General features: G+C 43.9%; 1 pseudogene; it reads right to left on the reverse strand.

Annotated features, from left to right (window-relative positions):
• Positions 1–14,477: 14,477 nt before the first annotated feature.
• On the reverse strand, positions 14,478–20,043 carry LOC117509707 (annotated as a pseudogene).
• Between the last annotated feature and the right edge of the window lie 4,856 nt (positions 20,044–24,899).

Genomic DNA, 24,899 nt, shown 5'->3' on the forward strand with positions numbered 1-24,899 from the left:
GGCAGGCTTTGAGTGAGGAGTGGTTCACCCCTCCCATCGGAATCCCTTTGTCTGACAACTTCCTGAGAGACTGCCGCTTTGCTTTATCAAAATTTTTTCAGAACCTGTGAGGCACATCCAAGTGGACACCATTCGAGAAATTCAGCTGGTTTTCGGTGAAAATTTTAACGGCTGATGAGAGATTTTGGAGAGTTACTGTCGCTTTAAGGACTACCCACAGAGCCGGATGTCGCGACGCGCTCCGAGCCGCCATCGTCAGCCTGTTTCAAGCTGAAAACTTCCAAATTTAAGCCTCTGTTAACCCAGGATGTCGTGAGAGAACAGAGAACTTTCAGAAGAGGTCGGGATCAGCAGTTTATCCGGACATTCTACTGTTAAAGGAGATTTTGTAATGAAAGATGTGCGGACGGATTCGCAAGCCGGCAGGCAGCCGGCGCGGCGCGCTGCCACAGGAAAAACACCTCCATTGGAAGCCTTACAGGACAAGTTGGAACATGTCCAGCTGTTAAACAATTTCTCGGATACTCACTCAACTGAAAGCCATCGAAATCCGCCTAAATCTTACGAATGTTTATCAACACGGAGGTGTTTTCCTGTGGCGCCGCTCATGGCGCGGCTGCACGCCGACGCGCGAATCCGTCCGCATGTCTTTCATTACAAAATTTCCTTTAACAGTGGAATGTCCAGATAAACTGCTGATCCCGACCTCTTCTGAAACTTCTCTGTTCTCTCACAACAGAGGCTTAAATTTGGATGTTTTCAGCTCAAAACAGGCTGACGATGGCGGCTCGGGGCGCGCTGCGCCATCCGGCTCCGTGGGTAGTCCTTAAAGCGACATTAACACTCCATAATCTCTCATCAGCCGTTAAAATTTTCACCGAAAACCAGCTGAATTTCTCGAATGGTGTCCACTTCGATGTGTCTCACAGGTTCTGAAAAAATTTTTATCAAGCAAAGCGGCAGTCTCTGAGCAACTTCTCAGACAAAGGGATTCCGACAGAAGGGGTGGACCAGTGCTCACTCAAAGCCTGTCCACAAGTGAATGACGTAACCGACAGGTGTGAAAAAACTCACGCATGCGCACGAGGGTTCAAGGTTGTCTGATGTAATCGCACGTGATTCAAATCCATATAGTTTTTGAAAAAAATAAAAAGGTCGGTTTCTTTTCTCACAGACCTCGTACATAAACAGACATGTGATGAGGTCTACTCACACCAATCTCATAAGCAGGCTGCCCTTGAGCAATGCTTTAGAGTTTTTCTCAGTTGATAAAACACTAAACCCTGTTGTCTGAACCAAATGCTCAGTTGCCTAAACCCACTGATTGAATCAGTCACTCTTTCAGTCACTCAAAACCATCAGCACTTTTCACCTGTTTAGACACAACTTGCCAACACATTTTCATTGTGATGCCCCTGTGTTGCATAATGATGAGCACAGGTGGCAAAGGTCAAACACAGTTCCAGTTTTCAGTGTTGCTAAAACACTAAACCCTCTTCCCTGAATCAAATTCTCAAATGCCTGAACACATTTACTGAATTAATGTCTCGTTTGGCAAAACTCTAGACTTCTTTCACCTTGGTAGGTGCATTTTGCAAAACTCATTCACTCTTTTTGCAAACCTCTAAACACATTCTCATACAATAAAGCACATTGTGCATTTTGATGCACCTCTTATTTATATTGTCAACCAAACCAGGCTGAAGATAAAAACAATAAGCACAATTGACACCAGGTAGACAAATCAACTCAAAAAAGATCACACTTGTGTCCAGTGATGTGAGGGAACAAATACAAGCCAGTTCAGAGAGCACTGGTTTGTGAGGCACGACAATGGATAGAAATCTGAGAGGAGGAGTTGGTGTGACAGGAAGTCGAGGTGGTTGAAGTGATCAGTGAAGACAAAGAACAGTAATATCTGATGAAATCAGACTGACCATGTTCTTGTCCACGGTATGAGCATGAGGGCCCAACCAAACATCAGGAGATTCACTGTGTCCACCAGAATCCAAAGATTTAGAGAAGGGAACAGGTATAGTATGTAAATGTTGACAGGAATTACTGCATGACTATACTATTTACCACAGTATACTGTAAGTAAATACATGTTTCAGTACATCACTGTGTCACTGCACTGTAGTATTGTAGTGAAGGGTCAGTCTGACTGTTTGTAGGCCTAGTATAACATATATTTTTGTACTTTATTTTTACATAGGCTTTCTGTATACAAGTGCCAAATGCACAATTTTTTTCTGTTTTTGTACTGTACAAGTGCTACATGTAAATGCACAGGACCTGTTTTATGCACTTTTTTTTACTATGCACAAGTGCTAATAAATGCACAGGTTGTTTTAGTTTTGTTTTGCAACATGCATTTAGCCTCCAGTGAACAATAAGCTTCATGTCCTGATCGTTGTAGTTTCTATTTTTCTATGTAGTGTTTAGAGACTGCTCAGTAGGGTTTTAATTTTGATTGACTCGGCACTTGATTTGACAAGATAGTTCAGTTTTGAGAACAGATTGAACTGTTTTGTTGAACTGTTTGGTTTTGCAAGAGGAGTCTGGGGTTTTGTGAATGTAGCTTGAAAATTGGGTTTTGTGTTCACAGGTTCAATCAATCAATCAATTTTATTTATATAGCGCCAAATCACAACAAACAGTTGCCCCAATGCGCTTTATATTGTAAGGCAAGGCCATACAATAATTACGTAAAAACCCCAACGGTCAAAACGACCCCCTGTGAGCAAGCACTTGGCTACAGTGGGAAGGAAAAACTCCCTTTTAACAGGAAGAAACCTCCAGCAGAACCAGGCTCAGGGAGGGGCAGTCTTCTGCTGGGACTGGTTGGGGCTGAGGGAGAGAACCAGGAAAAAGACATGCTGTGGAGGGGAGCAGAGATCAATCACTAATGATTAAATGCAGAGTGGTGTATACGAGGGCTGTCCGTAAAGTATAGGTCCTTTTTATTTTTTTCTAAAACTATATGGATTTCATTCATATGTTTTTACGTCAGACATGCTTGAACCCTGGTGCGCATGCGTGAGTTTTTCCACGCCTGTCGGTGACGTCATTCGCCTGTGAGCACTCCTTGTGGGAGGAGTCGTCCAGCCCCTCGTCGGAATTCCTTTGTCTGAGAAGTTGCTGAGAGACTGGCGCTTTGTTTGATCAAAATTTTTTCTAAACCTGTGAGACACATCGAAGTGGACACGGTTCGAAAAATTAAGCTGGTCTTCAGTGAAAATTTTAACAGCTGATGAGAGATTTTGAGGTGATTCTGTCGCTTTAAGGACTTTTCACGGTGCGAGACGTCGCGCAGCGCTCTCAGGCAGCGTCATCAGCCTGTTTCAAGCTTAAAACCTCCACATTTCAGGCTCTATTGATCCAGGACGTCGTGAGAGAACAGAGAAGTTTCAGAAGAAGTCGGTTTCAGCATTTTATCCGGATATTCCACTGTTAAAGGAGATTTTTTTAATGAAAGACGTGCAGGCGGATTGCAGCGTCGGCTCGCAGCCGCCGCGACGCTCCGTCACAGGAAAAACACCTCTGTTGGAAGCCTTGAGGACAAGTTGGAACATCTCCAGCTGATAAACAATTTCTCATATACTCACTCCACTGAAAGCCATCAAAAGCCGCCTGGATTTTACAAATGGTTATCAACACGGAAGTGTTTTTCCTGTGCCGCCGCGCCGCGTCAGCTGCGTCCCGACGCGCGGACCCGTCCGCACGTCTTTCATTAAAAAAATCTCCTTTAACAGTGGAATATCCGGATAAAATGCTGAAACCGACTTCTTCTGAAACTTCTCTGTTCTCTCACGATGTCCTGGATCAATAGAGCCTGAAATGTGGAGGTTTTAAGCTTGAAACAGGCTGATGACGCTGCCTGAGAGCGCTGCGCGACGTCTCGCACCGTGAAAAGTCCTTAAAGTGACAGAATCACCTCAAAATCTCTCATCAGCTGTTAAAATTTTCACTGAAAACCAGCTTAATTTTTCGAACCGTGTCCACTTCGATGTGTCTCACAGGTTTAGAAAAAATTTTGATCAAACAAAGCGCCAGTCTCTCAGCAACTTCTCAGACAAAGGAATTCCGACGAGGGGCTGGACGACTCCTCCCACAAGGAGTGCTCACAGGCGAATGACGTCACCGACAGGCGTGAAAAAACTCACACATGCGCACGAGGGTGCAAGCATGTCTGACGTAAAAACATATGAATGAAATCCATATAGTTTTTGAAAAAAATAAAAAGGACCTATACTTTACGGACAGCCCTCGTACAGAGCAAAAAGAGAAAGAAACACTCAGTGCATCATGGGAACCCCCCAGCAGTCTACGTCTATAGCAGCATAACTAAGGGATGGTCCAGGGTCACCTGATCCAGCCCTAACTATAAGCTTTAGCAAAAAGGAAAGTTTTAAGCCTAATCTTAAAAGTAGAGAGGGTGTCTGTCTCCCTGATCTGAATTGGGAGCTGGTTCCACAGGAGAGGAGCCTGAAAGCTGAAGGCTCTGCCTCCCATTCTACTCTTACAAACCCTAGGAACTACAAGTAAGCCTGCAGTCTGAGAGCGAAGCGCTCTATTGGGGTGATATGGTACTATGAGGTCCCTAAGATAAGATGGGACCTGATTATTCAAAACGTTATAAGTAAGAAGAAGAATTTTAAATTCTATTCTAGAATTAACAGGAAGCCAATGAAGAGAGGCCAATATGGGTGAGATATGCTCTCTCCTTCTAGTCCCCATCAGTACTCTAGCTGCAGCATTTTGAATTAACTGAAGGCTTTTCAGGGAACTTTTAGGACAACCTGATAATAATGAATTACAATAGTCCAGCCTAGAGGAAATACATGCATGAATTAGTTTTTCAGCATCACTCTGAGACAAGACCTTTCTAATTTTAGAGATATTGCGTAAATGCAAAAAAGCAGTCCTACATATTTGTTTAATATGTGCTTTGAATGACATATCCTGATCAAAAATGACTCCAAGATTTCTCACAGTATTACTAGAGGTCAGGGTAATGCCATCCATAGTAAGGATCTGGTTAGACACCATGTTTCTAAGATTTGTGGGGCCAAGTACAATAACTTCAGTTTTATCTGAGTTTAAAAGCAGGAAATTAGAGGTTATCCATGTCTTTATGTCTGTAAGACAATCCTGCAGTTTAGCTAATTGGTGTGTGTCCTCTGGCTTCATGGATAGATAAAGCTGGGTATCATCTGCGTAACAATGAAAATTTAAGCAATACCGTCTAATAATACTGCCTAAGGGAAGCATGTATAAAGTGAATAAAATTGGTCCTAGCACAGAACCTTGTGGAACTCCATAATTAACTTTAGTCTGTGAAGAAGATTCCCCATTTACATGAACAAATTGTAATCTATTAGACAAATATGATTCAAACCACCGCAGCGCAGTGCCTTTAATACCTATGGCATGCTCTAATCTCTGTAATAAAATTTTATGGTCAACAGTATCAAAAGCAGCACTGAGGTCTAACAGAACAAGCACAGAGATGAGTCCACTGTCCGAGGCCATAAGAAGATCATTTGTAACCTTCACTAATGCTGTTTATGTACTATGATGAATTCTAAAACCTGACTGAAACTCTTCAAATAGACCATTCCTCTGCAGATGATCAGTTAGCTGTTTTACAACTACCCTTTCAAGAATTTTTGAGTGAAAGAGTCTAACCAAATACCGGCATCACTGAAAGCAGCCAAAGATAACGATACGTCTTTGGGATGGTTATGAGTAATTTTTTCTCTAATAGTTAACATTTTATTAGCAAAGAAAGTCATGAAGTCATTACTAGTTAAAGTTAAAGGAATACTCAGCTCAATAGAGCTCTGACTCTTTGTCAGCCTGGCTACAGTGCTGAAAAGAAACCTGGGGTTGTTCTTATTTTCTTCAATTAGTGATGAGTAGTAAGATGTCCTAGCTTTACGGAGGGCTTTTTTATAGAGCAACAGACTCTTTTTCCAGGCTAAGTGAAGATCTTCTAAATTAGTGAGACGCCATTTCCTCTCCAACTTACGGGTTATCTGCTTTAAGCTGCAAGTTTGTGAGTTATACCACGGAGTCAGGCACTTCTGATTTAAAGCTCTCTTTTTCAGAGGAGCTACAGCATCTAAAGTTGTCTTCAATGAGGATGTAAAACTATTGACGAGATACTCTATCTCACTTACAGAGTTTAGGTAGCTACTCTGCACTGTGTTGGTATATTGCATTAGAGAACATAAAGAAGGAATCATATCCTTAAACCTAGTTACAGCGCTTTCTGAAAGACTTCTAGTGTAATGAAACTTATTCCCCACTGCTGGGTAGTCCATCAGAGTAAATGTAAATGTTATTAAGAAATGATCAGACAGAAGGGAATTTTCAGGGAATACTGTTAAGTCTTCAATTTCCATACCATAAGTCAGAACAAGATCTAAGATATGATTAAAGTGGTGGGTGGACTCATTTACATTTTGAGCAAAGCCAATTGAGTCTAATAATAGATTAAATGCAGTGTTGAGGCTGTCATTCTCAGCATCTGTGTGGATGTTAAAATCGCCCACTATAATTATCTTATCTGAGCTAAGCACTAAGTCAGACAAAAGGTCTGAAAATTCACAGAGAAACTCACACTAACGACCAGGTGGACGATAGATAATAACAAATAAAACTGGTTTTTGGGACTTCCAATTTGGATGGACAAGACTAAGAGTCAAGCTTTCAAATGAATTAAAGCTCTGTCTGGGTTTTTGATGAATTAATAAGCTGGAATGGAAGATTGCTGCTAATCCTCCACCTCGGCCCGTGCTACGAGCATTCTGGCAGTTAGTGTGACTCGGGGGAGTTGACTCATTTAAACTAACATATTCATCCTGCTGTAACCAGGTTTCTGTAAGGCAGAATAAATCAATATGTTGATCAATTATTATATCATTTACTAACAGGGACTTAGAAGAGAGAGACCTAATGTTTAATAGACCACATTTAACTGTTTTAGTCTGTGGTGCAGTTGAAGGTGCTATATTATTTTTTCTTTTTGAATTTTTATGCTTAAATAGATTTTTACTGGTTATTGGTGGTCTGGGAGCAGGCACCGTCTCTACGGGGATGGGGTAATGAGGGGATGGCAGGGGGAGAGAAGCTGCAGAGAGGTGTGTAAGACTACAACTCTGCTTCCTGCTCCCAACCCTGGATAGTCACGGTTTGGAGGATTTAAGAAAATTGGCCAGATTTCTAGAAATGAGAGCTGCTCCATCCAAAGTGGGATGGATGCCATCTCTCCTAACAAGACCAGGTTTTCCCCAGAAGCTTTGCCAATTATCTATGAAGCCCACCTCATTTTTTGGACACCACTCAGACAGCCAGCAATTCAAGGAGAACATGCGGCTAAACATGTCACTCCCGGTCCGATTGGGGAGGGGCCCAGAGAAAACTACAGAGTCCGACATTGTTTTTGCAAAGTTACACACCGATTCAATGTTAATTTTAGTGACCTCCGATTGGCGTAACCGGGTGTCATTACTGCCGACGTGAATTACAATCTTACCAAATTTACGCTTAGCCTTAGCCAGCAGTTTCAAATTTCCTTCAATGTCGCCTGCTCTGGCCCCCGGAAGACAATTGACTATGGTTGCTGGTGTCGCTAACTTCACATTTCTCAAAACAGAGTCGCCAATAACCAGAGGCGGGTGTGTCGTCGAGTGGGGAAAAACGGTTAGAAATGTGAACGGGTTGGCGGTGTACACGGGGCTTCTGTTTAGAACTACGCTTCCTCCTCACAGTCACCCAGTCGGCCTACTTTCCCGGCTGCTCGGGATCTGCCAGAGGGAAACTAACGGCGGCTAAGCTACCTTGGTCCGCACCGACTACAGGGGCCTGGCTAGCTGTAGAATTTTCCACAGTGCGGAGCCAAGTCTCCAATTCGCCCAGCCTGGCCTCCAAAGCTATGAATAAGCTACACTTATTGTTGTGTGGGCCGCTGAAGAGGAGGTACTGCTGGCCCACCACCACCAGAGGGCGCCCTGCCTGGAGTGCGGGCTCCAGGCACCAGAGGGCGCTGCCGCATCATGGGAGTAATCTGGGTGACAGCTGTCACCCATCACCAAACACAGCTGTTTCCACTCAGCACCGAGGTATATCAGGAGGACGGCGTCTCCACCTCAGTGCCGAGATATCACCTAAGACCAAGGTAGTATTCTCTGCAGGTATACTTTGCATTATTAACTAAGACTGTCAAAACCGTTTTTCAGGACTGGTGACTACTAAGAACCTTATTCCTTGGATAAGTACTCACCTTCCTGCTGAACTTTGTCAAGAGGTGGAGGCGGCTTCTCCCCTCTCTGTTACTGGGTGCGTTCATCCACTCCTGTGTGTTGTTGCTCTCTCCTGCCAGCAGTACCGGATCCGACGAGCGGAGGCAGTGGCCACCTGGGAAGTCGGGACTTGGCGGTTCCAGTATTTCCAGGGTTCGGTGGCAGAGGAGATCTGGGTGGTTCCGGTTCGACTGAGACGGACGTCTCCTACCTTCGAGCCTGCCCACACGACACCAGCGGATTCGACCCTAAATTGTGTTTGTTGTATTACTCTTGCTTGTTCAGTAGTAAATCTTGTTATTTACTTTCTCCATTGTCCGTTCATTGCGCCCCCTGTTGTGGGTCCGTGTTCCAACACTTTCACAACAGGATATCTCGGCCAGCGTCATGGACCCCGAGGGGCGTCAACCGGCTGTTGAACGGCCAATGGAAGACCAAGACGCGGCGGAGGCTTCGGGAGGGGTAATCGGCGAGTTGCAGCGGATCCTCACCGCTTTCACCTCTCGGATCGATTCAATGACCGAGCAATACGTTCTCCTAAACCGCAGGGTGGAGGCTCTCGCCGCACACGTGGAGGCGCGCCCTTCGGGCGCCGCTGCGGCTTTCCCTCCCGAGGACCCTGCGCGTGAAAGTGACGTTCCACTGGTCGTTCAACGGTCCCTTCCTCCGTCCCCAGAAGCATACATAAGCCCTCCAGAACCGTACGGAGGCTGTGTGGAGACGTGCGCGGATTTTCTGATGCAGTGTTCGCTCGTCTTCGCACAGCGTCCCGTGATGTACGCGACTGACGCTAGCAAAGTAGCTTATGTAATAAATCTGCTTCGCGGGGAGGCACGCGCTTGGGCTACAGCGCTCTGGGAGCAGAACTCACGGCTCCTTCATACGTACGTTGGGTTTGTACGGGAGCTCAGAACGGTGTTCGACCATCCCAACAGAGGAGAGTCCGCTTCAACCGCGCTACTGTCAATGAGACAGGGGCGTCGGAGCGCAGCTGCCTATGCAGTCGCCTTCCGCATCGCGGCGGCGAGATCCGGCTGGAATAGCACTGCCCTCCGCGCCGCCTTTGTAAACGGACTGTCACTGGTCCTAAAAGAGCATCTGGTGGCGAAGGACGAACCGCGGGACTTAGACGGGCTCATTGATCTAGTCATACGACTCGACAACCGGTTAGAAGAACGCCGTCGGGAACGAGGCGAAGGGCGTGGCCAGGCACGCGTCGTCCCTCTCCCTTCCGGTTCCGATCGAGCTCCGCCTTCCCCACGCTCCACAGCCCCTGCGCTCCGTGGGGTCACAGCTCCCCCTACTGACGAAGCTAGGGACACGAGTAGGGCAACATTTAGGGCACCAGATGCACAGAGGAGATGGACCCACGGAGCGTGTCTTGTTTGTGGTTCAATAGAGCACCATGTGAGAGACTGCCCCGAGCGGTCAAACGCCAAATGCCCGCCCCTAGAGACTGGGCCAGGGGTGGGTCAAAACATTCACGTGGGACACACCCACATTGCTACACGACTCCCAGTCACGATCCTGTTTGAGGATTCAACCCTGAAGGCCCCAGCACTGGTGGACACGGGCTCTGAGGGGAATCTGCTTGACAGTAGATGGGCCAGGGAGATGGGGCTCCCTCTGGTGGCTCTTACCTCGCCTGTGCAGGTTCGGGCACTAGATGGCTCCCTACTCCCACCAATTACGCACAAGACACCTCCAGTAACTCTGGTGGTGTCAGGTAACCACCGGGAGGTGATCGAGTTCTTCGTGACTAAGGCCACCTCCCGTGTGGTTTTAGGGTTTCCATGGATGCTTAAACACAATCCCCGGATTGATTGGCCGTCCGGGGTAGTGGTTCAGTGGAGCGAAACCTGCCATCGGGAGTGTCTCGGTTCCTCGGTTTCTCCCGGCTCCCAAGCTAAAGAGGAGGTCCGAGTCCCGCCCAATCTGAAGGCGGTGCCAGCGGAGTACCATGACCTCGCTGACGTGTTCAGCAAGGATCTGGCTCTCACGCTTCCTCCCCACCGCCCGTATGATTGTGCCATCGATTTGGTTCCAGGCAGTGAGTTCCCGTCCAGTAGGCTGTACAACCTCTCACGGCCGGAACGCGAATCAATGGAGACCTACATCCGGGACTCATTAGCTGCCGGATTGATCCGGAATTCCACCTCACCGATGGGCGCAGGTTTCTTTTTTGTGGGTAAAAAAGATGGCGGGCTTCGTCCATGCATTGATTACAGGGGGTTGAACGAGATCACGGTTCGCAACCGATACCCGTTGCCCTTGTTGGATTCAGTGTTCACTCCCTTGCATGGAGCCAAAATCTTCACCAAGCTGGATCTTAGGAATGCGTATCATTTGGTTCGGATTCGGAAGGGAGACGAATGGAAGACGGCATTTAACACCCCCTTAGGTCATTTTGAGTACCTGGTCATGCCGTTCGGTCTCACTAACGCTCCCGCGACTTTCCAAGCGTTGGTAAACGATGTCTTGCGGGACTTCCTGCACCGGTTCGTCTTCGTATATCTAGACGATATACTCATCTTTTCCCCGGATCCTGAGACTCATGTCCGGCATGTCCGTCAGGTTCTGCAGCGGTTGTTGGAGAACCGGCTGTTTGTGAAGGGTGAGAAGTGTGAGTTCCACCACACTTCTTTGTCCTTCCTGGGGTTTATCATCTCCTCTAACTCCGTCGCCCCGGACCCGGCCAAGGTTGCGGCGGTGAGAGATTGGCCCCAACCTACAAGCCGTAGGAAGCTGCAACAGTTCCTCGGCTTTGCAAATTTCTACAGGAGGTTCATTAAGGGCTACAGTCAGGTAGTTAGCCCCCTGACAGCCCTGACCTCTCCAAAAGTTCCCTTCACCTGGTCGGACCGGTGCGAGGCCGCGTTCAAGGAGTTGAAACGGCGCTTCTCGTCTGCACCAGTTCTGGTGCAGCCCGATCCTAGCCGCCAGTTGGTGGTTGAAGTGGATGCCTCGGACTCAGGGATAGGAGCGGTGCTCTCCCAGAGCGGGAAGACCGATAAGGTCCTTCACCCGTGTGCCTATTTTTCTCGCAGGTTGACCCCCGCTGAGCGGAATTATGACGTCGGCAATCGGGAACTCCTTGCTGTGAAAGAGGCCCTCGAAGAGTGGAGACATCTGTTGGAGGGAACAGCCGTGCCATTCACGGTTTTCACTGACCATCGGAACCTGGAGTACATCAGAACCGCCAAGCGTCTGAACCCCAGGCAAGCCCGCTGGTCACTGTTCTTTGGCCGTTTTGACTTCCGGATTACCTACCGCCCCGGGACCAAGAATCAGAGATCGGATGCATTGTCCCGGGTGCACGAAGATGAGGTCAAAACGGAACCGTCGGATCCCCCGGATCCCATCATCCCGGAGTCCGCTATCGTGGCCGCCCTCACCTGGGACGTGGAGAAGACCGTCCGGGAGGCCCTGACCCGTGTCCCGGACCCCGGAAACGGACCAAAAAACAGACTATACGTCCCACCAGAAGCTAGGGCTGCAGTCCTGGACTTCTGTCACGGTTCTAAGCTCTCCTGTCACCCAGGGGTGCGAAGGACCGTGGCAGTCGTCCGGCAACGCTTCTGGTGGGCATCCCTGGAGACCGACGTCCGGGACTACATCCAGGCCTGTACCACCTGTGCCAGGGGCAAGGCAGATCATAGAAAAACCTCAGGGCAACTACAGCCATTGCCCGTGCCTCATCGCCCCTGGTCCCACATCGGCCTGGACTTCGTCACGGGTCTCCCGCCGTCCCAGGGAAACACTGTCATCTTCACGATAGTGGACCGTTTCTCCAAGGCGGCCCACTTCGTGGCCCTCCCGAAGCTCCCTACGGCCCAGGAGACAGCGGACCTCCTGGTCCACCACGTCGTCCGTCTGCATGGCATACCATCAGACATCGTCTCCGATCGCGGTCCCCAGTTCACCTCACATGTCTGGAGGAGTTTCTGCCGGGAACTGGGGGCCACGGTCAGCCTCTCGTCTGGGTACCACCCCCAGACCAACGGGCAGGCAGAGCGGGCGAATCAAGAACTGGAGCAGACACTTCGCTGTGTGACAGCCGCGCACCCGACGGCCTGGAGTACCCATCTGGCCTGGATCGAGTACGCCCACAACAGCCAAGTGTCATCAGCCACCGGCCTCTCCCCGTTTGAGGCGTGCTTGGGGTATCAGCCCCCCTTGTTTCCGGTGGTTGAGGGAGAGGTCGGTGTGCCCTCGGTCCAGGCCCACCTACGGAAGTGCCGTCGGGTGTGGCGGGCCGCCCGCTCTGCTTTGTTGCAGGCCCAGACGAGGGCGAAGAAACATGCAGACCGGCGACGGGCCCCGGCTCCCAAGTATCGTCCTGGGCAGGAGGTCTGGTTATCCACCAAGGACATTCCCCTACAGGTTACCTCTCCTAAACTGCAAGAACGATACATCGGACCATATAAAATCCTCAAAGTCATCAACCCCGCCGCAGTGAGGCTCCAGCTTCCGGCCTCACTGCGGATCCATCCAGTTTTCCATGTTTCCCGGATCAAGCCTCTTCGCACCTCACCCCTCTGCACCCCGGGTCCGGCACCGCCTCCTGCCCGGATCATCGACGGAGCACCGGCTTGGACTGCCCGCCGGCTCCTTGATGTCCGTCGGATGGGCCGGGGTTTTCAGTATCTGGTGGACTGGGAGGGGTACGGCCCCGAGGAGCGCTCCTGGGTGAAGAAGGGCTTCATCTTGGACCCGGCCCTCCTGGCCGACTTCTACCGTCGCCATCCGGATAAGCCCGGTTGTGCGCCAGGAGGCGCCCGTTGAGGGGGGGGTCCTGTTGTGTGGGCCGCTGAAGAGGAGGTACTGCTGGCCCACCACCACCAGAGGGCGCCCTGCCTGGAGTGCGGGCTCCAGGCACCAGAGGGCGCTGCCGCATCATGGGAGTAATCTGGGTGACAGCTGTCACCCATCACCAAACACAGCTGTTTCCACTCAGCACCGAGGTATATCAGGAGGACGGCGTCTCCACCTCAGTGCCGAGATATCACCTAAGACCAAGGTAGTATTCTCTGCAGGTATACTTTGCATTATTAACTAAGACTGTCAAAACCGTTTTTCAGGACTGGTGACTACTAAGAACCTTATTCCTTGGATAAGTACTCACCTTCCTGCTGAACTTTGTCAAGAGGTGGAGGCGGCTTCTCCCCTCTCTGTCACTGGGTGCGTTCATCCACTCCTGTGTGTTGTTGCTCTCTCCTGCCAGCAGTACCGGATCCGACGAGCGGAGGCAGTGGCCACCTGGGAAGTCGGGACTTGGCGGTTCCAGTATTTCCAGGGTTCGGTGGCAGAGGAGATCTGGGTGGTTCCGGTTCGACTGAGACGGACGTCTCCTACCTTCGAGCCTGCCCACACGACACCAGCGGATTCGACCCTAAATTGTGTTTGTTGTATTACTCTTGCTTGTTCAGTAGTAAATCTTGTTATTTACTTTCTCCATTGTCCGTTCATTGCGCCCCCTGTTGTGGGTCCGTGTTCCAACACTTTCACAACACTTATTACAAGTACCGTTACTGCTAAAGGAGGCCGAGGAATAACTAAACATTTCACACCCAGAGCAGAAAAGTGCGGGAGAGACAGGAGAAGCCACAATGCTAAACCGGTTAAGAGCTAGTAGCTGCGCTAAGCTAGCGGATTCCTAAAAACACACAAAGTGAATAATGTGTAAATCACAACAGAAAATTTCCTGTTTGATAAATATGATTCAAACCATTTCAATACTGTAACACAAATACCAACATTTTTAAGTCGGGATAAAAGAACAGAATGATCAACAGTATCAAACGCTGCTGTTAGATCAAGCAGCACCAAAGCAACAGGACATTTACCATCAACAGACAGGGCGACATCACTGTGCACTTTCAATAGTGCAGACTCTGTGCTGTGTCTTGATCTGAAACCTGATTGAAACTTTTCCAAAACAGAATTACAATCTACAAACAATCTTTGCAATTGTGTAAAAACAACTTTCTCAAGAACCTTTGAGATAAAAGACAAATTAGACACAGGTCTAAAATTAGATAAAATTGCCGGGTCAAGCTGTGGTTTTTTAAGTAACGGAAACATGCAAACACACACGTGGAGTGCAGAAGCATCAAACAGCAGAGTTTACGGGCGGCTTGAGACCTCCTCTGTCCTGCACCTTCGACTTCACAGTGACACAAAATGAAGTCTTGGGCTGTTTTGCTGAAGGTTCTTACCCAGAATGAGCGCCAGCTGAGCTGGAGGAAACAGAATCTGTAGACAGCGGTTTAGGAATGGCAGCAAATCATCAGTGTACGCACAGCAGAACTGAACAAACAGCTCCTTCTCCCGGAGGCTGATTGCTGACTCCTCAGCCCAGTGGAACACCACGATCTGTCTGGTCACCTGTCAGAGGAGACACTGAGCAACGTGAGCCACACCTGCACTGGTGGCTCACATGTGGCCAAAAGAAGCTCTGCTTACATTCATCAGGGCGTCTTCGAGACATTTGGTCACGTCCTGAGCCAGTCTGACGGGACAGCATAGCCGGAGGTCGTTGAAGGCGGTCAGGATGTTGTTGAGGAAGCAGGCGAGCGGCTGGAAGTCCAGCAGAGGTATGGGCGGCTGCAGGGTGCCGGGCTGAGTGCAGGGCGGCACAGCGGGGATCGTCCATCCGAGCATTGAGGGCAGCGCAATAAGCTTGTATGTGTTCATGTCCTCCTGGAACTTGTCGACCGCTTCCTGGACAGCTTTGTAGAAAATATCTGCCACCACCTTCTGGAACATTGGTGCCAGCTGTCCACGTAAGTCCACTTCCACCCTGTTGAAGGACAGGCCGAAGTACATGCACTCATTGCAACTCACTGCAGGTCCCTCTCCAAGGTCTCCAGGACCTCCGCCACCTTCTACACCACCCAGCCGTGAAAGATCGCCGCCTCATTCACTGTGGCCTGAACACCAACAGGGGCACTAAGGAGTCCTCATCAGAGAAGATGGTACGGTACTGTGTGATGATGTCAAAGAGGTGGACACTGCAATCCTCAACAGTTTTGGTGATGTGAAAGTACGAGTCCTCTTTAGGGATGGCAGAGAGGACAGCACGCAGCCAGGTGCCCCAGGCCTGCAGGAATTTTACCCGCAGCTTGGCTTCAGGCTTCAGACTTCAGACAACTTTATTGATCCCAAAAAAGGGCAATTATGTTTACACTCCAATTACCTCAGACACAAGAGACAGCAATTAATCCACAATTATTACTTGTTTACCGTAATAATGGCACACATCAAAATGAAAGACAACACATATACATTTGACATTGTTTATGTGCACTAAACTTGAAGCAGTCCGTCATCCGAATTGAGGCAAAGTGGGTGAAGGCCGCTGCAAGTGTAAGTCGCGCCGCCAGACAAGCTTGAGAGGGGACAAGGCCTGCCGCAGTGAGGGAGGGACAGAGAGTGGTAAGAGGAGAGGCGGGAGCATGCTTTGGTCCATGTGTAAGTCTATCAGTTTATTGTCCTTGTGGGTTGAGATAAGAATGGAGCCAAATAGTCTCACCAGAGCCTGGATAAATTCCTCTGGAGGTAAACAGAGGGCAATTGACCTTGATGCCTGTAATGTTGCAGCCGAGCAATGAAAAACACTCCACTCACTCAGCCAAATCCCAATTATAAATTAAGTATATTCCTAACTGTTCACCAGCCTCCGAAACCTTCAGCTTCGTTAATCATGATGGACAAGCGAGGGGCCGTGGTTCTTGATGCCGCCGTCTTGCTAATTTTCTGGTAGATCAGGGCAGCACATAAGCCAAAAAGTACCAGCCCTGCTACCATAAAACCAAAAAAGAATAAATCCTCAATGTCCTCCACAGAGAAAGGCGCCAAGCATGCCACACGCCAGGAACTCCAGGAGTCAAGGACATAGCCCGCAGGATACGTTCCATCTGGGCAGGCAGGATCCCCCGGTCCTGACCTTCTTGTAGAAAAAATTGTGTCAGAGACCAGCTGATCAATTCCATGGTTAATCCAACAGTAGTCCAATAGATCCAGAATCCAATATAGTTTTGAGGAATTCACAAGTCTGGTGAAGTAGGGACTTGAAGGTTAAAAGCAGAGAGATAAGGGAGAGTGGAGGAGATGCGACCGCCCTCGTTGGAGTCCCAAGCTGTATAGACATCCATCTGCTGGAGGTACCCGATCACACGCAAGCAGACAGGAAGCTGGGAATTACTGCGGAGCTGCTGCAGGAGCTAGTTGAGCATGAGCTGAGTCGAATGGCGGACTTCACGCACAATGCCCTCAGTGCAACAAAATTTGAAATAAGACATTTTTACTTCTTCATGAATGAGCCCAAAAACGGTTTTCACTTTGGTCCAGACTCACCTGGATGACCGGGAGGGAGGAGTGCTTCTTCTCCAGCCTCATGACGTACGCCGCCAGCTCCAGAGCCTCCTCATAGTAACTGTTGCGGACGCAATTGTCCATGAGCTGAGGGATCTCCAGAATTTTCAGAATCTCTGTGTGACGGTTTAACGTAAGGCTGTTCATACAACAACTGGCGCCGATCTCCTCTGCCTCCTTCATGAACTCCCTGTAAAAAAAGCACACAATCACTTCAGCTTTCCACATGTGGGACATTTCAGAAGGTGGCACAGTCAGACCCAACGCGTCCTCCAGCCTCAGAGGCCGAGGACTCCCTCAGAGTCGCCTGGGTGGCGTCTGTGGTGGAATTTTTTTTTTTTTGTTGCCAAAGACAGATGACATGCTAATGACAGACATATCATCATGATGTGCAAATACCAGAAGATGGTTTTGTTGTGTAGTTTTTCACAATGATTAACAGATGTTAGAGGGAAATATGTTGTCTGCAAAATGTATTTTTTCTTTACAAGGAAACTTTAAGGCCAGAATTTGGATTTAAGCATGTAATGTGAGTAAAGCACTTCATTTCTGAAACAAATGAATATTGGAATAAAACCACACATGAGCGTGTTCTCCGTGGGGATCCATGGACTCTACATTGGGTCGTGTTTATAAAATAGGTATCTGACAGTTTTCAAGGGTTGTAATAAATTAAGCAATGAGTTGGAATGACGTGTAAGTCCAGAATGCTTTGAGAACCTTAGACCTCAACAGTTTTTAGAAGAAGAACTCAACCCTTTTATTTCCTGTTAATGTAATTTTTTTTTATCTTAATTTACTGTCTTAATGTATTTATAAATTGTTTAGGTTCTTATATACACACACACCATTATTATTATTATCAGTATTAATATTATTTTATTTTTACTTCCATTTTGTCATTTGATTTTTAAATGGACCACAATGGAAATAAGTGTTTTCACTTTCTTGTGTCATCCATGTGTTTACAATTATATTATGTACTTACATTGAACTTACTAAATAAAATCACGCACTCACGCTTTGTATTATAAAGATGATTTCCTGCCCCCTGCTGGAATGGTGTATGGGTCCAGAATGTAGTTAGCAACGTCCATTGCTCAATGGCGTTGGCACATCCGTAGCTTCTCAAAAAATATTAGTCCTATCAATATTCCATTTCGGTGGTGTTCATCCTTGACCCAAAATACGTAAGTAAACCAAACAGCAAATGTCAGCTCTCTCCAGTTTCTCCGTATTCAAAGTTACACGGACATCTTTTACACATTCTGCTGTAAGCAGGTGCTTCTATTTTTAGACAGGCAGAAACACAGATGGTGGTGGAAGACATCAAACGCAGCACACTATTCAGTCAATGGTACCGGCAACATGACAACTAAACTGACGACACCAAATGAACTTCAAAAACACAATAAATCAATAACACAAACAACACTGTTAAACACAAACCACAATAAGATTTGAAAACCCAAAATACCGAACTCCCATGGTGCATTGCAGCACAATGTCAATTGTTTACTGGTTGGCTAAAATTGCTAATTTCTACAAAGATATATTTCTATTTCCTATTAACCTTCTGTTTTCGCAGCATTCATCCTTGACCCAAAATATGTAAACATACCAAAGGGAAATGTCGGCACTCCCCGGTTTCTGTGTGATTGAAGCCACACACACACACACACACACACACACACACACACACACACACACACACACACACACACACACACACACACACACACACACACACACACACACACACACACACACACACACACACACACAGACCACTTGGCTAAATAATACATAGATACACAGCGGTGAAAATGAGAATAATTTGGGTTTTACAGGAGGGGTAAATTTCCATGACTCAAGGCCTGATGACCCAGAGTTGAACTCACACGCTTCCAAGAAATTAACTCATTGCACGTGCAATTGCTGGAAAAAATGATGCCACTGACAGCTGCTTTATTGGTGTAAGATTTGTCAGTGTCTCCACTGACCACCGAAATGTAGAAAAATGATTGTCAACCTTTGCGTATAGACAGTGTGCGGTGACATCACACGCAACACGCGGTTTTGTGTCTGCAGCCATACCGGACACACAGCACGGCCAATGCTGGACCGTTGGTGGACGGCCAAGCTAATTTATCTGATATAGCTAAAGCGCTTGATTCTGAACATCAGAAGAGGTATTTAGAGAAAACACAAAGAATCAACGTGCATCCTTACAATATTTCCCTCGAGAAGTTCACCAGTGTTATCAATTTTGAGAAGCCAGATGTGTGATATCCATCCATTAACAACTACTTTATCAACACTCCATCACCCAACACAGGAGAAGCCCTGAAAGCATAGCAAAATTTGGATGCCTACAGCTTCGTCACGGCTGGATGGGTGCAGAGTGTGGTCATCAGTCGGGTAACTGATGACACCTCAGTAATAAAAGACTGACTACTAAAACTCGCCTAAACTGCCATTGTATAAACCGGATATTCACACTCACTGGCCAAAAGCAAACGTCCCGATGTTTTATACAGTTTTCCATGTAATAAACACGTATAACAAATTTTTTGTAACTGATTTTCACTCACAACGGACAAAACGTCCTGTCCGACCACAGTTCATTTCCATTAAAAACCCCTCACATGTACAGTCCGCCCCTAAAAATTGCTCCGCCCTGCCTCCACTGCCCATACGTCACTTTGGAGCTCAGCAGCCCGTCTGAGATGGAGTCTCTTCACCCAAAGCCATCAAATGGTTTAATGGGATTATTAACCATCAGACAACAAATAAAAACCTCTTAAATCATTCTGATGTCAGTTTGAAGCAGAAATGAAGCGATACTTGTGATGCTTTGAAATGACCAATGCACAGTGAATGCATCAGTTAGCAACTTGTGTAGCTACGCTGCTCTGATCACTTCCTCTGTCTTTTATGATGAAATAATGCTGAATTTATGCAGAAATGATTGTTGTAGAAAAGCTTCAGATATCTGTCGCTGAGATAAATGATAACTGGAGGCCATTTGAAGCAGAAACGAGGTGATAATCGTTGAACCTCGGCTAATGACGCATGTGCAGCGAATGCAGGGCGGACCGACTTTTAGGGGGGACTGTTTGGTCGGCGACAGCGCACAGAGCAGTCTGGACGTGCCCAGTCACAGAGGTACAAAACGAAGCTCAGCACTGACACTCACCGATTCGAGGGAGGTGTGTACCGTATTTCCTTGATTAAAAGCCCGACCATTTATTTTTTCAAACCGTGTCCTGCAGCCTGACGTGCACCTGCTAAATCAGACACAGCGAAGGGCTGTGATTTGTCACTTTTACCGTTTTGCTTCTTTGTCTCCAGTCATCTTTTAAAACTTTTTGCAGTGTGCACAGTGATAACATTTCAGTCATGGATCAAATATAACCAACTTCCCAACAGTCAAAAACTACAAAGAGCTTCAAATGACCTGCAATTCATGGAGGAAACTGTATATTTTACATTTGGTATGGAGGTTTAAAGAGCTCGTTGAGGGACAAATTAGTAAAAAAAAAAACTGCATATAGACGTGATGAAGAACTGTCACTTGTCAGACCGCTCTGCATCAGCGGAAAAACTGTAAAAATGCACACCGGAGACCTTCTTTTAACGGCTCGTGGTTGGTATGGTAATGTTGGTATAATTTGTGTACAGTAAGGTTCAATTAGTAATTATACACACACAAATCTGTAAATACAGTAAGGTTCAATTATTTATTATACACACAAATCTATAATTACAGTAAGGTTCAATTATTTATTATACACACACAAATCTATAATTACAGTAAGGTTTAATTATTTGTTATACACACAAATCTATAATTACAGTAAAGTTCAATTAGTAATTATACACACACAAATCTATAATTACAGCAAGGTTCAATTATTTGTTATACACACAAATCTATAATTACAGTAAGGTTCAATTATTTATTATACACACAAATCTATAATTACAGTAAGGTTCAATTATTTATTATACACACACAAATCTATAATTACAGTAAGATTCAATTATTTATTATACACACACACTTCTATAATTACATTAAGGTTCAATTAGTAATTATACACACACAATTCTATAATTACAGTAAGGTTCAATTATTTATTTATTATACACACACAAATCTATAATTACAGTAAGATTCAATTATTTATTATACACACAGAAATCTATAATTACAGTAAGATTCAATTATTTATTATACACACACTTCTATAATTACAGTAAGGTTCAATTAGTAATTATACACACACACAATTCTATAATTACAGTAAGGTTCAACTATTTATTATACACACACAAATCTATAATTACAGTAAGGTTCAATTATTTATTATACACACAAATCTATAATTACAGTAAGGTTCAATTATTTAGTATACACACACAAATCTATAATTAAGGTAAGATTCAATTATTTATTATACACACACACTTCTATAATTACAGTAAGGTTCAATTAGTAATTATACACACACAATTCTGTAATTACAGTAAGGTTCAATTAGTAATTATACACACAAATCTATAATTACAGTAAGGTTCAATTATTTGTTATACACACAAATCTATAATTACAGTAAGGTTCAATTAGCAGTTATACACACACAATTCTATAATTACAGTAAGGTTCAATTATTTATTATACACACACAATTCTGTAATTACAGTAAGGTTCAATTATTTATTATACACACACAATTCTGTAATTACAGTAAGGTTCAATTATTTATTATACACACACAAATCTATAATTAAGGTAAGATTCAATTATTTATTATACACATACACTTCTATAATTACAGTAAGGTTCAATCAGTAATTATACACACACAATTCTATAATTACAGTAAGGTTCAATTATTTGTTATAGACACAAATCTATAATTACATTAAGGTTCAATTAGTAATTATACACACACAGTTCTATAATTACAGTAAGATTCAATTATTTATTATACACACAGAAATCTATAATTACAGTAAGATTCAATTATTTATTATACACACACTTCTATAATTACAGTAAGGTTCAATTAGTAATTATACACACACACAATTCTATAATTACAGTAAGGTTCAACTATTTATTATACACACACAAATCTATAATTACAGTAAGGTTCAATTATTTATTATACACACAAATCTATAATTACAGTAAGGTTCAATTATTTAGTATACACACACAAATCTATAATTAAGGTAAGATTCAATTATTTATTATACACACACACTTCTATAATTACAGTAAGGTTCAATTAGTAATTATACACACACAATTCTGTAATTACAGTAAGGTTCAATTAGTAATTATACACACAAATCTATAATTACAGTAAGGTTCAATTATTTGTTATACACACAAATCTATAATTACAGTAAGGTTCAATTAGTAGTTATACACACACAATTCTATAATTACAGTAAGGTTCAATTATTTATTATACACACACAATTCTGTAATTACAGTAAGGTTCAATTATTTATTATACACACACAAATCTATAATTAAGGTAAGATTCAATTATTTATTATACACACACACTTCTATAATTACAGTAAGGTTCAATTAGTAATTATACACACAATTCTATAATTACAGTAAGGTTCAATTATTTGTTATAGACACAAATCTATAATTACATTAAGGTTCAATTAGTAATTATACACACACAAATCTATAATTACAGTAAGGTTCAATTATTTATTATACACACAAATCTATAATTACAGTAAGATTCAATTATTTATTATACACACACACTTCTATAATTATAGTAAGGTTCAATTAGTAATTATACACACACAATTCTATAATTACAGTAAGGTTCAATTATTTATTATACACACACAAATCTATAATTACAGTAAGATTCAATTATTTATTATACACACACACTTCTATAATTACAGTAAGATTCAATTAGTAATTATACACACACAAATCTATAATTACAGTAAGGTTCAATTAGTAATTATACACACACACAATTCTATAATTACAGTAAGGTTCAACTATTTATTATACACACATAAATCTATAATTACAGTAAGGTTCAATTATTTATTATACACACAAATCTATAATTACAGTAAGGTTCAATTATTTAGTATACACACACAAATCTATAATTAAGGTAAGATTCAATTATTTATTATACACACACACTTCTATAATTACAGTAAGGTTCAATTAGTAATTATACACACACAATTCTGTAATTACAGTAAGGTTCAATTAGTAATTATACACACAAATCTATAATTACAGTAAGGTTCAATTATTTGTTATACACACAAATCTATAATTACAGTAAGGTTCAATTAGTAGTTATACACACACAATTCTATAATTACAGTAAGGTTCAATTATTTATTATACACACACAATTCTGTAATTACAGTAAGGTTCAATTATTTATTATACACACACAAATCTATAATTAAGGTAAGATTCAATTATTTATTATACACACACACTTCTATAATTACAGTAAGGTTCAATTAGTAATTATACACACAATTCTATAATTACAGTAAGGTTCAATTATTTGTTATAGACACAAATCTATAATTACATTAAGGTTCAATTAGTAATTATACACACACAAATCTATAATTACAGTAAGGTTCAATTATTTATTATACACACAAATCTATAATTACAGTAAGATTCAATTATTTATTATACACACACACTTCTATAATTATAGTAAGGTTCAATTAGTAATTATACACACACAATTCTATAATTACAGTAAGGTTCAATTATTTATTATACACACACAAATCTATAATTACAGTAAGATTCAATTATTTATTATACACACACACTTCTATAATTACAGTAAGATTCAATTAGTAATTATACACACACAAATCTATAATTACAGTAAGGTTCAATTAGTAATTATACACACACAAATCTATAATGACAGTAAGGTTCAATTATTTATTATAGACACAAATCTATAATTACAGTAAGGTTAAATTATTTATTATACACACACAAATCTATAATTACAGTAAGATTCAATTATTTATTATACACACACAGACACACTTCTATAATTACATTAAGGTTCAATTAGTAATTATACACACACAATTCTATAATTACAGTAAGTTTCAATTATTTATTATACACACACAAATCTATAATTACAGTAAGATTCAATTATTTATTATACACACAGAAATCTATAATTACAGTAACATTCAATTATTTATTATACACACACAAATCTATAATTACACTAAGGTTCAATTATTTATTATACACACAAATCTATAATTACAGTAAGGTTAAATTATTTATTATACACACACAAATCTATAATTAAGGTAAGATTCAATTATTTATTATACACACACACTTCTATAATTACAGTAAGGTTAGAGAGAAAACTGACCCACCTTTCGTCAAAAAAGTGACAGCTGCCAATCAAAACCGACTACGTCACTAAGCCCCGCCCCCTCTATGACGTCATAGCCAATCAGAATCGATGACGTCGCTATGTCCCGCCCCTAAGCCCCTCCCCTAGTCCCGCCTCCAAGCCCCGCCCCTTATGACGTCACAGCCAATCATAATCGATGACGTCATTATGCCCCGCCCCTAAGCCCCGCCCCTGATCCCGCCTCCGAGCCCCCGCCCCTTATGACGTCACATCCAATCAGAGTCGATGACGTCAGTATGCCCCGCCCCTAAGCCCCGCCCCCAGCTCCTCCCCTAGTTCCGCCCCTGGCTCCTCCCCTAGCCCCACCCCCAAGCTCCTCCCCTAACCCCGGCCAAGCACCGCCTCCAAGCCATACCTCCCCTCCCACCCAGGGTCTAATATTTTAATGTCATTTTATTTCATGAATTAAAGAACGATTAAAAATACCTAGATCTTTTTAATGTATTAAAGAATTAACTAATTCTGAAATAATTAAACATAAATCACTGTCTATTATTTAATGACCCTTTAATATCTTTAATTCTTAAATTATTACGTTTCCTTTTCTGTTTTTTAATTCGTAAATTAAAGAAGGGGAACAAATACCCGTCTCTCTCGGCTGTAAGTCTTTGCAGCAAGACGGTCAAATACCCACGCATAGAGCCGCTCGCGGAAACATGACCCCACGGCTGTAAAACCTGTTGCAGACGCTGTGTCTGTGTGAGTGCGTGTGTGT

This window comes from Thalassophryne amazonica, chromosome 5, assembly GCF_902500255.1.
Source record: "Thalassophryne amazonica chromosome 5, fThaAma1.1, whole genome shotgun sequence".
NCBI classification, from domain to species: Eukaryota; Metazoa; Chordata; class Actinopteri; order Batrachoidiformes; family Batrachoididae; genus Thalassophryne; species Thalassophryne amazonica.